This window comes from Elephas maximus, chromosome 22 (genome assembly GCF_024166365.1).
Source record: "Elephas maximus indicus isolate mEleMax1 chromosome 22, mEleMax1 primary haplotype, whole genome shotgun sequence".
Taxonomy (NCBI): Eukaryota; Metazoa; Chordata; class Mammalia; order Proboscidea; family Elephantidae; genus Elephas; species Elephas maximus.
In genome coordinates this window covers 78,620,502-78,633,673 of record NC_064840.1, presented here as the reverse complement: position 1 = coordinate 78,633,673, position 13,172 = coordinate 78,620,502, and the positions used below count along the sequence as shown (strand labels likewise).

The 13,172-nt window shown below is 40.5% G+C and overlaps 1 protein-coding gene across 2 annotated transcripts in view; it reads left to right on the top strand.

Annotated features, from left to right (window-relative positions):
• Positions 1-13,172, top strand: part of ZFP42 (ZFP42 zinc finger protein) — an 82,734-nt gene that overhangs the window by 19,503 nt on the left and 50,059 nt on the right. Inside the window, exon 5 of one of the 2 annotated variants that reach the window (XR_007514962.1) lies at positions 5,282-5,442. The exons of the other annotated variant lie outside the window; for it this stretch is intronic. The gene's annotated coding sequence lies outside the window, so the exon portion shown is untranslated. Of the gene's footprint in view, positions 1-5,281; positions 5,443-13,172 lie in introns of those variants that run through there. 2 annotated transcript variants of the gene reach the window in all.

Below are 13,172 nucleotides of genomic sequence, written 5' to 3'. Positions count from 1 at the left end.
AATCCACCAGGCGCTCCTTGGAAATCCTATTGGGGCCATTCTACTCTGTCCTGTAGGGTTGCTATGAGTCAGAATTGACTTGATAGCAATGTTTTTTTGTTTTTTTGGTTTATCAGGGAGCACATAGTGTCTGTTTTTCACTCTTTTTTGCAGGGTTAGCAACCATAGAAGAGTGTCTGGGGTGCAAAATATTAAAGCTTTCAGCTGCTAACGGAAAGGTTAGGGGTTCGAGTTCACCCAGAGGGCTGGGAAGAAAAGCCTGGTGGTCCACTGCTGAAAAATCAGCCATTGAAAACTCTGTGTAGCGCCGTTCTACTCTGACACACCTGGGGCCACCGTGCGTCAGAATCAGCTGTAGGGCAACAGTAGCCACCATTGATGTTCTATGCCTAGATCCATTAATTTGTTAATAAATGCAAAAGGGTGATATTCTACTTCTGTGGGTAGGAATATGGTTTTGGAATATCCAGGGTTTTCTGTTGTTGTTTTTTAAATACATGTGATTACAGAAACAAAGGTTCAGGGAAATAAACACATCCACTGCGGGAGGGGAATGCCATCTTTTACCAATGTTCCCATGATGGGTAGAATTGAATCCACACTTATTACTATTTTAAGATACACATTTTTTTTTTCAGACACAATATTTAAAGATTAAATATAAAATGATCTCATTACATTTTCAACTTCTTAAAGTCACTAGCAAGTCTATGATAAAATCAAAATACATAGACAGAACAAAGCTATTTCCTATCAGTCAGGTATTTATTTGCACAAGAGATAGCTATGGTCAAGAATGTCCAGCAATATCTTTAAAATCATTAGGAATTCAAAGGCCTGCTATCTTAAAATTTCCAAGTCAAAGAAATAACCATAGTTGTAAAATAGCTGACAAGCCATTTATTAAAACAGCAGTCGACTAATGCTTCTCCTTGTTTCAAGGTTACATTATAAATCAACTTAGAGGGGCAAAAACCTTGTAGGAGACCTGTAGGAGGATGAGCAGAACAATTTAAACTATAAAAAGTTCTAAAGTGCATATCTTTCTTACAGAAAGAATGAGATTTAAAAGGGTAATAATTATCACAGCTGGCATCCAGCAAGTTTCAATTGCAAAGATCATAGAAATTGATTTATAGCGTCCCCATGTGTTTTTTTTTTTAATGTGACTAATGAAAGAAGTTCAGTGACCATATTGTTCTAAATGATTGCATTAGAGAACATTATTATTTTAGAGAAGCCCACATTAATAACGAAACCATTATCACCAAAGGATAAACAAAATAATAATTTTCAGGATCAACATTTTAGATATTCAAACTCAGTTTTTATTTTTAACTATCTTTCAAAGCGATTCGAAAGAAAATTCCAAAGATGCGTCAGTCCGTACTTCATTTACTTTTCCCTTGTTAGAAAGGGGGAAATTCAAATCCTTCCTGATGTCAGCACTTAGAAAGGTTAATTATTCATACAGAACAATGAAGAGGAAGCACTGGGTTTAATTGGACACAGGCTTCTTGCATTTAAAGACAGGGGAGTAGAGAAGGATGTCCCTGTTATATCCTTCCAACTGACAATGGCCCACTAAGTCTTAAAGGAAGAAACTGTAGAGCATACATTTTTGCAAATCACTTGGTCTCATTAACTAACAATCTCAGAAGAAATGTGACCTCAATAAAATGTTATCCTTTCACAGAGCTTAACATTTAAGGTTTGTGGTCAAATTTAAATATCTTAGCAACCAGTAAATTTGACATCCTTAACCTCTAAAGACTAGGAGGAAATTCTTATTCATAAAAGTTTTATCTGGCCATCTAAAATACTCCATTGGTCCACCCTGTCTGCAGCAAGGGAGAATGAAGAAAAACAAAAACAGAAGGGAACAATTACTCCAAAGGACTAATGGACCACAACTACCACAGCCTCCACCAGACTGAGTCCAGCACAACTAGATGGTGCCTGGCTCCTACCCCCGGCTGCTCTGACAGCAATCACTATAGAGGGTCCCAGACAGAGCTGGAGATAAATGTAGAACACTATTCTAACTCACACACAAAAAAAACAAAAAACACAGACTTACTGGTCTGACAGAGACTGGAGAATACCTGAGAGTATGGCCCCAGGACACCCTTACCAAAAAAAAAAAAAAAACCCACTGCCATCGAGTAGATTCCGACTCATAGCAACCTTATAGGACAGAGTAGAACTTCCCGAGAGTTTCCAGGGAGTGCCTGGTGGATTCGAACTGCCAACCCTTTGGTTAGCAGTTGTAGCACTTAACCACTACACCACCAGGGTTTCCAGGACACCCTTACAGCTTGATGAAGAAGTCACTTCTGAGCTTCACCCTTCAGCCAAAGATTAGATAAGCCAATAAAACAAAATTAGACTAAATGGACACACCAGTCCAGGGGCAAGGAGGAGAAGGGAGGAGGGGACAGAGAAGCTGGTAATGGGGTTCAGAAGGGGAGAGTGTTGACATGTCGTGGGGCTGGCAACCAACGTCACAAAACAATTTGTATATTAATTGTTTAATGAGAAGCAGTTTGCTCTGTAAACCTTCATCTAAAGTACAATAAAAAATAAAAATTATAAAAGACCAGATTTACTGGTCTGACAGAGACTGGAGAAACCCTGAGAATATGGCCCCTGGGCACCGTTTTAACCCAATACTGAAGTCACTCCTGAGGAAGGAACATAAAAGAAAGAGACTAAATGGGCACACCAGCTCCGGGGCAAGGACTAGAAGGCAGGAGGGAGCAGGAAAGCTCATAACGGGGAACCCAGGTTCAAGAAGGGGAGAGTATTGATGTGTCGGAGTGTTGGCAATCAATGTCAGAAAACAGTATGTGTATTTTAATTGTTTAATGAGAAACTAGTTTGCTCTGTAAACCTTCATCTAAAGCACAATTTAAAAAAAGCAAAAAAAAAAAATTATCTGGATACAGGTGCTTCCTGATGACGGGAAATAGTTGAAGGAATAAACTACAAAAAAAGTTGGGTCACAGAACATTCCCTAGATGAATTATGGTCCAGACTTGTACAGAAATGGTGATGGCACCATTCTTTTACTCAAAGCAAATAAACTACACTGTGAACTACAAGAAGAGGGAGACTATCTTTTTTGTTCATCTCTGAATTGCCAGTGCCTTTAACATAGTCACTGGAGAAGGACGTCATGCTTGGTAAAGTAGAGGGCCAGTGAAAAAGAAGGAGACCCTCAGCAAGATGGATTGACACAGTGGCAGCAACAGTGAGCTCAAGCATAACAACAACTGTGGGGATGGCGGAGGACCGTGCAGTGTTTCGTTCCATTGTACATAGGGTCACTATTAGTCTGAACTGACTTGGCAGCACCTCGCAACAACAGCAGAAAAGAAATATCATGTAACAGATTCTCAGAAGGAGAACTGCTTACCCTTCTCCAAATTTCCGTGTCCATTCTTTTGTCACTGGGGAGGCACACCATGGTTCAGGTGGGATGCTGTGTTCATGTCATCGCTGCCTACGGCTATCACCATGCTATTTGGGGGTAGGGTGGTGGGGGGGGCGGCGCATGGCTCCTGAGTCTTCTTCTCTATCGCTAGGCCTTGCTGGCCTCTGCTACTGGCTTCTGCCATGCTACCTGGGCCTGCGGCTCTCTCTTGCTGCCACATTATCAAAAAAAAAAAAAAATTTTTTTTTTTTTAACATAGTGTCTAGCACATGGGAGGTGGGTACTCTCTATTGCTAGCTGCCATCTAGTCAGCCCCTGACTCATGGCAACTCCATGCACAATGCAACAAAAGCTGCCTGGTCTTGTGCCATCATCATGATTGGTTGCAGATCAGACCATTGTGCTCCATAGGGTTTTCATTGGCTGATTTTTGGAAGTAGATCAATACCTAGTCCATTTTAGTCTGAAGGCTCCTGTGAAATCTGCTCAGCACCATAGCAACATGGAAGCCTCCACTGAGAGACGGGTGGTGGCGGCACATGAGGTGTATTGGCCAGGAATCAAACCTGGGTCTCCGGGTTCCCTCATGGAGGGTAAGAATTCTATCATTGAACCACCACTGCCCCCAGGTACACACTATACTTTGAAGGGATAAACTTTGGAAAGATCAAATCTAGGAAGTGTATCAATAAGATGTAACAGATATTCCCAAAATAGAGTAAGGCCTCAGTCATTCATCAGGTTCCTTATTTTTAATGCAAACTCTTATTGAAGTATTAGATACATTGTTGTTGTTAGGTGACGTCTAGTTGGTTCCAACTCATGGCGACTGCATTCACGAAACCCTACCTGGTCCTGCGTCATCCTCACAATCGTTGCTGTGTGTGAACCCATTGTTGCAGCCACTGTGTCAGTCCATCTCTTTGAGGGTCTTTCTCTTTTTTGATGACCCTCTACCTTACCAAGCATGCTGTCCTTCTCCAGGGACTGGTCCCTCTTGGTAACAAGTCCAAAGTACATGAGACGAAGTTTCGTGATCCTCGCTTCCAAGGAGCACTCTGGCCTCGCTTCTTCCAAGACAGACTTGTTCATTCTTCTGGCACGGTATATTCAATATTCTTCACCAACAACATAGCTCAAAGGCATCAGTTCTTCAATCTTCCTTATCCATTGTCCACCTTTCATATCATATGAGGCAACTGAAAATACAGCGGCTTGGGTCAGGCACACCTTAGTCCTCAAAGTGATATCTTTGCTTTTCAACAGTTTAAAGAGGTCTTTTGCAGCAGATTTGCCCAATGCAATATGTTGTTTGATTTCTTGACTGCGACTTCCATGAGCGTTGATTGTGGATCCAAGTCAAATTAAATCCTTGACAGCTTCAATATTTTCTCTCTTTATCATGATGTTGCTTATTAGTCCAGTTGTGAGAATTTCTGTTTTCTTTATGTTGAGGTGTAATCCATACTGAAAGCTGTAGTCTTTGATATTTATCAGTAAATAAATATCCTCTTTGCTTTCAGCAAGTATAAGTTTGTGTCATCTATATATCAAGGGTTGTTATTAAGTCTTCTACAAATCCTATTGCTGAGTTTCATATAGTCCAGCTTCTCGGGTTATTTGCTCAGCAGTCAGGTTGAATAAGTATGGTGAAAGGATACAACACGTTTTCTGATTTTAAATTACTCAGTGGCTTAGGGTCATGGTTTCATGGGATAATCCAGTCAGTTGGCCTAATATTGTTTTTAGAGTTTCTGTTCTACCTCCTAGTTTGTGCCTGGGGTCTTAAAAGTTTACTAGCAACCGTCCAAGATCCAACAATTGTTCTCTATTTACCTGGAGCAGCAGCAGAAGGAGACCCAGGAATTGGTCTGCACATTGAATTGTCTCCATGAATGACTACCTCCTTTGCCATAAGACCAGAAGGATGCGGTGGTGCCTGGCTACCGTTTCTGAATGTTTTGATCAAGGATTCGACAGATGGATCCTGATCACAATGGGGCAAAATGTGGAACAGAATTTCAAATCCCAATGGAACCCAGACTTACTGAACTCGTTGAGACTTGAAAAACACTGAATCTATTGCCATGAGATAATCTTTAAACCTTGAACTGAAACTGTCTCCCGAAGTTATCTTTAAATCAAACAAGAGTTTACCTCAATAAGTAAAAACTGTTTAAGCATTGCTCTCTTTTAAGGAATTATCTATATGAGATCAAATCGACAATATTAACTTTAAAGCACAGATGAGAGATTTAGGGGGCAGTAAGTCTAGGTTAACGGGGGTGAAATCATTTGGGTGGCGATAGTGAGAATAACAGCACAGTGTGAAGAATGTAATCAAGTTTCACTGAATTGTACGTGTAGAATTTGTTGATTCTGTGTATGTTTTGCTACGTATATATTTTCATTAAAAAAAAAAAAAAACCTACATTGAACACCCTGGCCCATGACTTGTGCCTATGTTGTGACTCTGTCTCTAAGTCAGCAGTTTTCGGTGTGGGGGTCTGGGAACCCCTAAGGTATTTTTTGTCCTTTTCATAGTGTTGACATTTGCATGGATGTTACAAACAATAGTGAATAAAATAGCTGGCATTCAAAACGACCTAAGGCAGGGTAGTGGTACCAAACAGCACTAAGAGTCATTGTATTCTTCACCACCATACATTAAAAACAAGAGCCAGTTTTATTTTAAAATGTCCTTTATGAAGCAGTAAAAATTGTCAGCTTTATTAAATTACAACCCTTGTGTACACATTACTTTAATATTCTGTCTGATAAAATGGAAGCATGCATAAAGCACTTCTATTGCATACTCAAGTACAATGATTGTCTGAAAGAAAAATCACCTAGGGAACTGGTTTAAAAGAAAGAAAAAAAAAAAACTCTTTGCCCTAGTTCCGATTCTGACTCACAGCCACCCTATCGGACATAGTAGATCTGGCCCATGGGGTTTCCAAGGAGTGGCTGGTGGATTCGAACTGCCAGCCTTTTGGTTAGCAGTCTGAGCTCTTAACAGCTGTGCCATCAGGGCCCCAAATTAGCCAGAACTGAATTAACTGTCTTTTTTTTTTTTTTAATAGAATATGATTTTTACTTGAAAGAATAAATGAGAGACAAAATATGGTCTTTGGCAGGCATGTTCTCAAAAATGAATGAACTGAAAAAAAAATGAAGGAAGTGAGCCTGGCATCTCACAGAAATAACTGACTATATTTTGCCAATGGTGAAATTTGAGCTTTGAAGAGAAAATTAGAATTTTAGAAAACTTGTACCTACCACTGCAGATTTGACAGCTTTCCCATATTGAAGACTTTGCTGATGAGATTGATGGTGCTATTCATGAATGTGATTTTTTTAAACATTGTCTAATGAAATATGTCAGTATCTGGAAGACCTGCATAACTCAGTGGACTGATATTTTCCAGATGACCGATGCATCCTATTATTACAAAACCATACATGAGAAAAAGATCTATTTGAAGTATAAGGCAGACCAATGGATTTAATGTAACAATGCACAAAAATGTCAGGTTTCAGATTTCACATTATAGATAACCTTTCAAAAACTACTCTTGTAGATCTAAAAAATATCCACAGTGACCTGAAATTGCTATTAAAATATTCTTCCCTTGTTTAACTACATATCTATGCAAGGTTGGATTTTCTTCATATACTTCACTCAAGTCAACATACCAAAACAAACTGAATGCAGAAGCAGATACGAGAATCCAGCTGTCTTCTGTAAAATCTATTATGTGACACTTCCATTCTCAAAGAGAACCAAAAAACCAAACCCACTGCCGTCAAGTCGATTCCGACTCATAGCGACCCTATAGGACAGAGTAGAACTGCCCGATAGAGTTTCCAAGGAGCGCCTGGCGGATTTGAACTGCCGACCTCTTGGGTAGCAGCCGTAGCACTTAACCACTACACCGCCAGGGTTTCCCATTCTCAAAGAGAGAATACTTAAAATAAGAATCTTTCTGGAGTATCCAAGGCCAAAATCTACATTTTAAATTTATCTAATACATTGGTTAAGAGCTTGGCTGCCAACCAAAAGGTTGGCAGTTCGAATCCACCAGCAGCTCCTTGGAAACCCTATGGGGCAGTTCTACTCTGTCCTATAGGGTTGTTATGAGTCGGAATTGACCTGACCGCAACAGGCTTGATTTTTGGTTTTTAACACATCTTGAAAGTTAGAATTCCTACTTTGATTAGTTCAAAGCCAAAAATTTATTCAGATTCAAATATGGTGTAAAGACATATATTAAAATTTTAAAAGCTTAGCCAATTTATGACAGAAGTGACATGATACAGCTTTCTCAGTGATTTGCCACAAATCCTTAGAGCGGCTGTCTGCTGACAGTCAGTGTTTAGCTGAAGACTTGAGGTTGGAAGAAGGAGAGAGCAAGTGGGCTCGTGGAGATGGTAGAATCTATAATAAAAACATCATAGGAAAAACTCTAAGGTTTCACTTTAGCTGTGAAGTTTTTTGAAATCAAAGGCCTCTGTGATATTCTAGATGTTACTGTAAGGCTTGTTGACTGATTCTAGATTGTCACCCTCATGTTTATTGGCCCCAAAAGCAAATTACACATTGCCTTCCATTTTGCCCCTCTGGTATTCTTACCACTACCACACACTGCCTACTTATACAGTGACTCTCAATCTTTTGAGTCTAATTGTTGTTGCTATTTACCACGGAGTCGATTTCAACTCAATGCCAACCTATAGACAGAGTAGAACTGTCCCTTAGGGTTTCTGAGGCTTTACTCCTTCAGGAAGAAGCCCTGGTGGGGCAGTGCTTAAAGAATTTGGCTGCTTTTGTAAAGATTCCAAAAGGGGGGAAAAAATCCCATTGCTGTGGAGTGGATTCCAATTCATACCGACCCTGTAGACAGAGTAGAACTGCCCCGTAGGGTTCCTTAGGCTGTAATCTTTGCAGGGAGGAGTCCTGATGCTGCAGTGGTTAAGAACTCAGCTGCTAATGAAAAGGTCGGCAGTTCAAACCCACCAGCGACTCCTTGGGAGAACGATATGTCAATCTGCTTCTGTAAAGATTACGGTCTTGGAAACTCTATGGGGCAGATATACTGTGTACTATAGGGTCACTGTGAATTGGCTGGACAGTAACGGGTTTTTAATCTTTATAAGAGGAGATCTTCAGGTCTTTTCTCCCATGGCAGCCCAGGACTTAACCATTTCGCTACCAGGGCTCCTTTGAGTCTAAGCGATTGCCCCAAATTTCTCTTAAAAAGACCTGGGCTTAGAGGAACACATTAAAGAATAGTACAGCGTGTAACCACCCAGATCATGGCGGGGGGTGGGGGCGGGGGCAGAGATCAAACAAAACCAACACTCTGGTTTCTTCAAAATATAAACAAGAAAAAAAAGAGAATTAAAAAAATTAATAGACATTATCAACCGAGTGCAATGTGTGAAAGTTGTTTGGGTTTATATTGAAATTAACTCTAAAAAGATATTTCTGAGACCATGAGAGAAATTTGAATGCCAACTAGATATTAGATGATATTGAGAATTATTGTTTCAGGTGGGAAAATGGTGTTATAGTTACGATTATTTAAAAGCCCTTATCACTTAATAAAGGAACCCTGGTGGCACAGTGGTTAAAGTGTTGGCTGCCATCATGGATTGAATTGTGCTCCCAAAAAATATGTGTCAACTTGGCGAAGCTGTGATTTCCACTATTGTGTGATTGTCCACCATTTTGTTATCTGATGTGATTTTGCAATGTGTTGTAAATTTTTCCTCTATGATATTAATGAGGCAGGATTAGAGGCAATTATGTTAATGAGGTGGAACTCAACCTACAAGATTAAGTTGTGTCTTAAATCAATATCTTTTGAGATATAAAAGATAGAAGTGAGCAGAGAGACTGGGGGACCTTATACCACCAGGAAACAAGAACCAGGAGAATACTGCATCCTTTGGGCCTGGGGTCCCTGTACTGAGAGGCCCCTAGATCAGGGGAAGATTGATGACAAGAACCTTCCCCTAGAGCCAACAGAGAGATAAAGCCTTCCCCTGGAGCTGGCACTCTGAATTTGTACTTCTAGCCTCCTAAACTGTAAGAGAATAACTTTGTCTTTGTTAAAGCCATCGACTTGTGGTATTTCTGTTATAGCAGAACTAGATAATTAAGACAGCTGCTAACCGAAAAGTCAGCCATTTAAACCCGCCAGCTGCTCCATGGGAGAAAGAAGTAGCATTCTGCTTCGGTAAAGATTTACAGCCTTGGAAACCCTATGCGGCAGTTCTACTCTGCCCTGCAAAGTCGCTATGAGTCAAAAAGGACTGGACAGCAATGGGTTTGGTTTTTTGGTTTTATCTTAATAATCCATAATGATTTTTTATAGATAAAGTTATGGTATCTGGTCTTTAAAAAATCTAACAGGTGTCTGGTTAAAAGCAGAGGGAAGGAACAGAGACACTTGGTTTGTCCTATGCTGTTAGTTGCTAATGTTGGGTAATGAGTACATAAAACCAAAGAGGCCATTATACAATTGTTTTCTACTTTTATTTATGTTTGAAATTTTCCATAATACATGTTAAGAAGAAATTGGGACTCATGATGGAAAAAGAAATATCATTCACACCTTTGGAGAAGACCTTTCTGCATTTTTGAATTCTGTAGTATATATCTTTAATTGAAAGTTTAAAATATTGGAGCTCTGGTGACAAAATGGTGAAGAGCTGAGTTGCTAAGCAGAAGATCGGCAGTTCAAATCCAACCAGCTGCTCCTTGGAAACCCTGTGGGGCAGTTCTACCCTGTCCTATAAGGTTGCTGGGAGTTGGAATCCACTTGATAGCAATGGTTTTTTTTTTTTTTTTTTTTTTGGAGGGGGGTAGTATTTATCTTTGATAGGAAGTTTAAATGACATAAAATTGCAATACTCCCATTGCCTGGAACTCACAGATCTTTAAAATGTGCTCCAGCAGGTTTATATACAATGATTGTGAATTGAGAGGGCAAAACGTTATAAAACATTACAGGTTTCAACAGGTCTCGTGGCAGGACGATTAAGATAGAGCAGGGCGTCGTTTACCAGCCGTAGTGATGGGGGGAAATGACAGACGTAGCCTGTGAATGATTCTAATAGGCTGGTTCTGAGGGAAAACTGAATCACACTTGCAAGTGGAGAGAAGAATAAACTCTAGACACAAATATGCGTGGCCAAGGCAAACTCTCTTAAGCAGAGAGCATGTGATCCACGCCCCCACCCCAACCACACAAACACCCTTTTTTCTCCCTTATTTAGAAGTCCATCATATGAATGGTCTCCCAGTGGCCATCCAGAACCAAAGAAGTCTAAATCCTACGAGAGGCTCAAGGCAGAGCACCCCACCTGACACTTTCATAATGAAAACATAATGTATAATAAATTGCATCTAATCTGTAATTATAAATGATGGTCCTGAATTCACATAGCAGGCCCTTGGGATCTGAGTTTGAAAATTTTGGTGGGGGGGCAGGAGGAAGGAAGTTCCAAAAAGCTTGCAAAGACTGAGACAGCATTAAGCATTAACAGCTATTTACACAGCACTGGAAACCCTGGTGGCATAGTGGTTAAGTGCTACAGCTGCTAACCAAAGGGTCAGTAGTTCAATCCACCAGGTGCTCCTTGGGAACTCTATGGGGCAGTTCTACTCTGTCCTGTGGGGTCACTATGAGTCAGAATCGACTTGACGGCACTGGGCTACTCTGTTCTGTAGGATCGCTATGAGTCGGAATCGACTCGATGGTGGTGGGTTATACTGTGTTAGGTATTCTAAGTACCTAGAGATGGCTTAAAGTGTACAGGAGGATGTGCCTGGGTTATGTGCAAATACAACATCATTTTATATAAGGGACTTGAGAATCCTTTAGTATCCCAGTGGTCCTTGAACCAATCCCTCTCAGGTATCAAGGGACGACTGTACACACAGAAATTATATTAACTTCCATTCAAATTAAAAAATTCTTTTGACATTTAGCGCATATGCTAAAGCGCCCCCCCCCCCCGCCAAAAAAAAACCCTGTTGTTGTGGAGTAGAACTGCCCCATAGGGTTTCCAAGGAGCAGTTGGTGGATTTTAACAGCTATCCTTTTGGTTAGCATCGGAGCTCCTAACCACTGAGCGACCTCTTCATATGCTAATATAGCCAAATCATACCGCTAGAAAAGCACATTCAAAGTTACCTAAACGAGTTTATTTTGGCTTGGTAGTGGATAGCCTTCAAATACCGCTGCCAACATCTTCTCCCTTCCCTATGTGCAAGCCATTCCTCACATCAAGGGCGGATTCTATCTCCTCTGCACTGGAATCTGGACTGTAATCCTGTGACTTGCTTCTCACAATCGAACACCATGGAAGAGACGTCCTCGGACATCTCAGCCCAGACCTCAAGGGAAGTGGTGGCTTTTGTTCTCCCCTGTTGGAACCAGCTTCTAACCCACACAAGCTCAGCCTAAACTGCTAACGAAGAGAAGCCTTAGAAAGTAACTGTCCGCCATAGGCATTCTGGCCATAGTTAAGCTTCTGGCTGAATGTAGCAGAATAAAGGACCTCAGCTTAGGTGAAGCACAAGAACTGCCCAGTTGCACTCAGTCGCCCTCAGAATCCTCAAATAATAATAATAATTCATAATGATAATAAATTGTTTTAGACCACTGAGTTTTGGGATATTTTTATTACCAGCAATGGGCTCTAAATTTTTCAAGGTAACCAGTTGAAAAATTAACCAGTCAACCATTTTATTTGGGTGTCTAACAGCAAACTGCATGAAGTTTATTACTGAGGAGGGCATTTGGGGAGGGGTAATATTTTCTTTTGGTATAATATTAAACTCATGAAAAAGCTGGAAGAATGAAACAAGGAACCCCCATGCATTCTTTACATTTTGTGACTTTTGCTTGATCATCCTTTCTGTCCCTCTCCCTGTCCTCTGTCATTTTTATCCTTAAAACCATTTGCCATTGAGTTGACTCTGTTGTGACCCCCATGTGTGTCAGAAGAGAACTGTGCTCCGTAGGGTTTCAATGGCTGATTTTTCAGAAGTAGGCTGCCCGGCTTTTCTTCCAAGACACCTCTGGGTAGACTTAGTAGCCAAGTACACTAACTGTCTGCACCACCCAGGGACTCTTTGCCCAGTTAGAGGTAACTAACTTTTACCCCTGAATACTTGAGTGGTATTTCCTAAAGACAAGGATATTTTCTTACACAAACACAGTACAATTATCAAATTTAGCTTTGATTTAAAAAATTATTAACTGATTCACAAACCACATCTCCAATTCTGTCCATTTTCCCAGTTATATCCGTTTTAGCTACCATTTCCCCCACTCTCACCAGGTTGAGGATCTAACCCAAGACTATGTATTGCGTTTAGTTGTCATGTCTCCGTAGTCTCCTTTCACGTAGAATAGTTTCTCAGTCTTTCATTGCTTGGCCCTGACTTATTTGAAACGTACAGGTGAGTTATTTTGCAGAATGCCTCAGTTTGGTGTGTCTGACGTTTCCTTTTATGATTCAAGTTGTGCATTTTTGGCAGAAATATAACTACAATGATGTTGTGATCTTCACAGTACATCTTGTAAAAAGGCACACGATGTTGGTTTGAGGTAATGCTTGAGTTCTTGGTTACCTTGGTATCTGCTACTTTTCTCGACAAGGATCCCTGGTGGTGCGATGGTTAAATGACAGGCTGCTAACCAAAAGGTCAGTGGGTTTA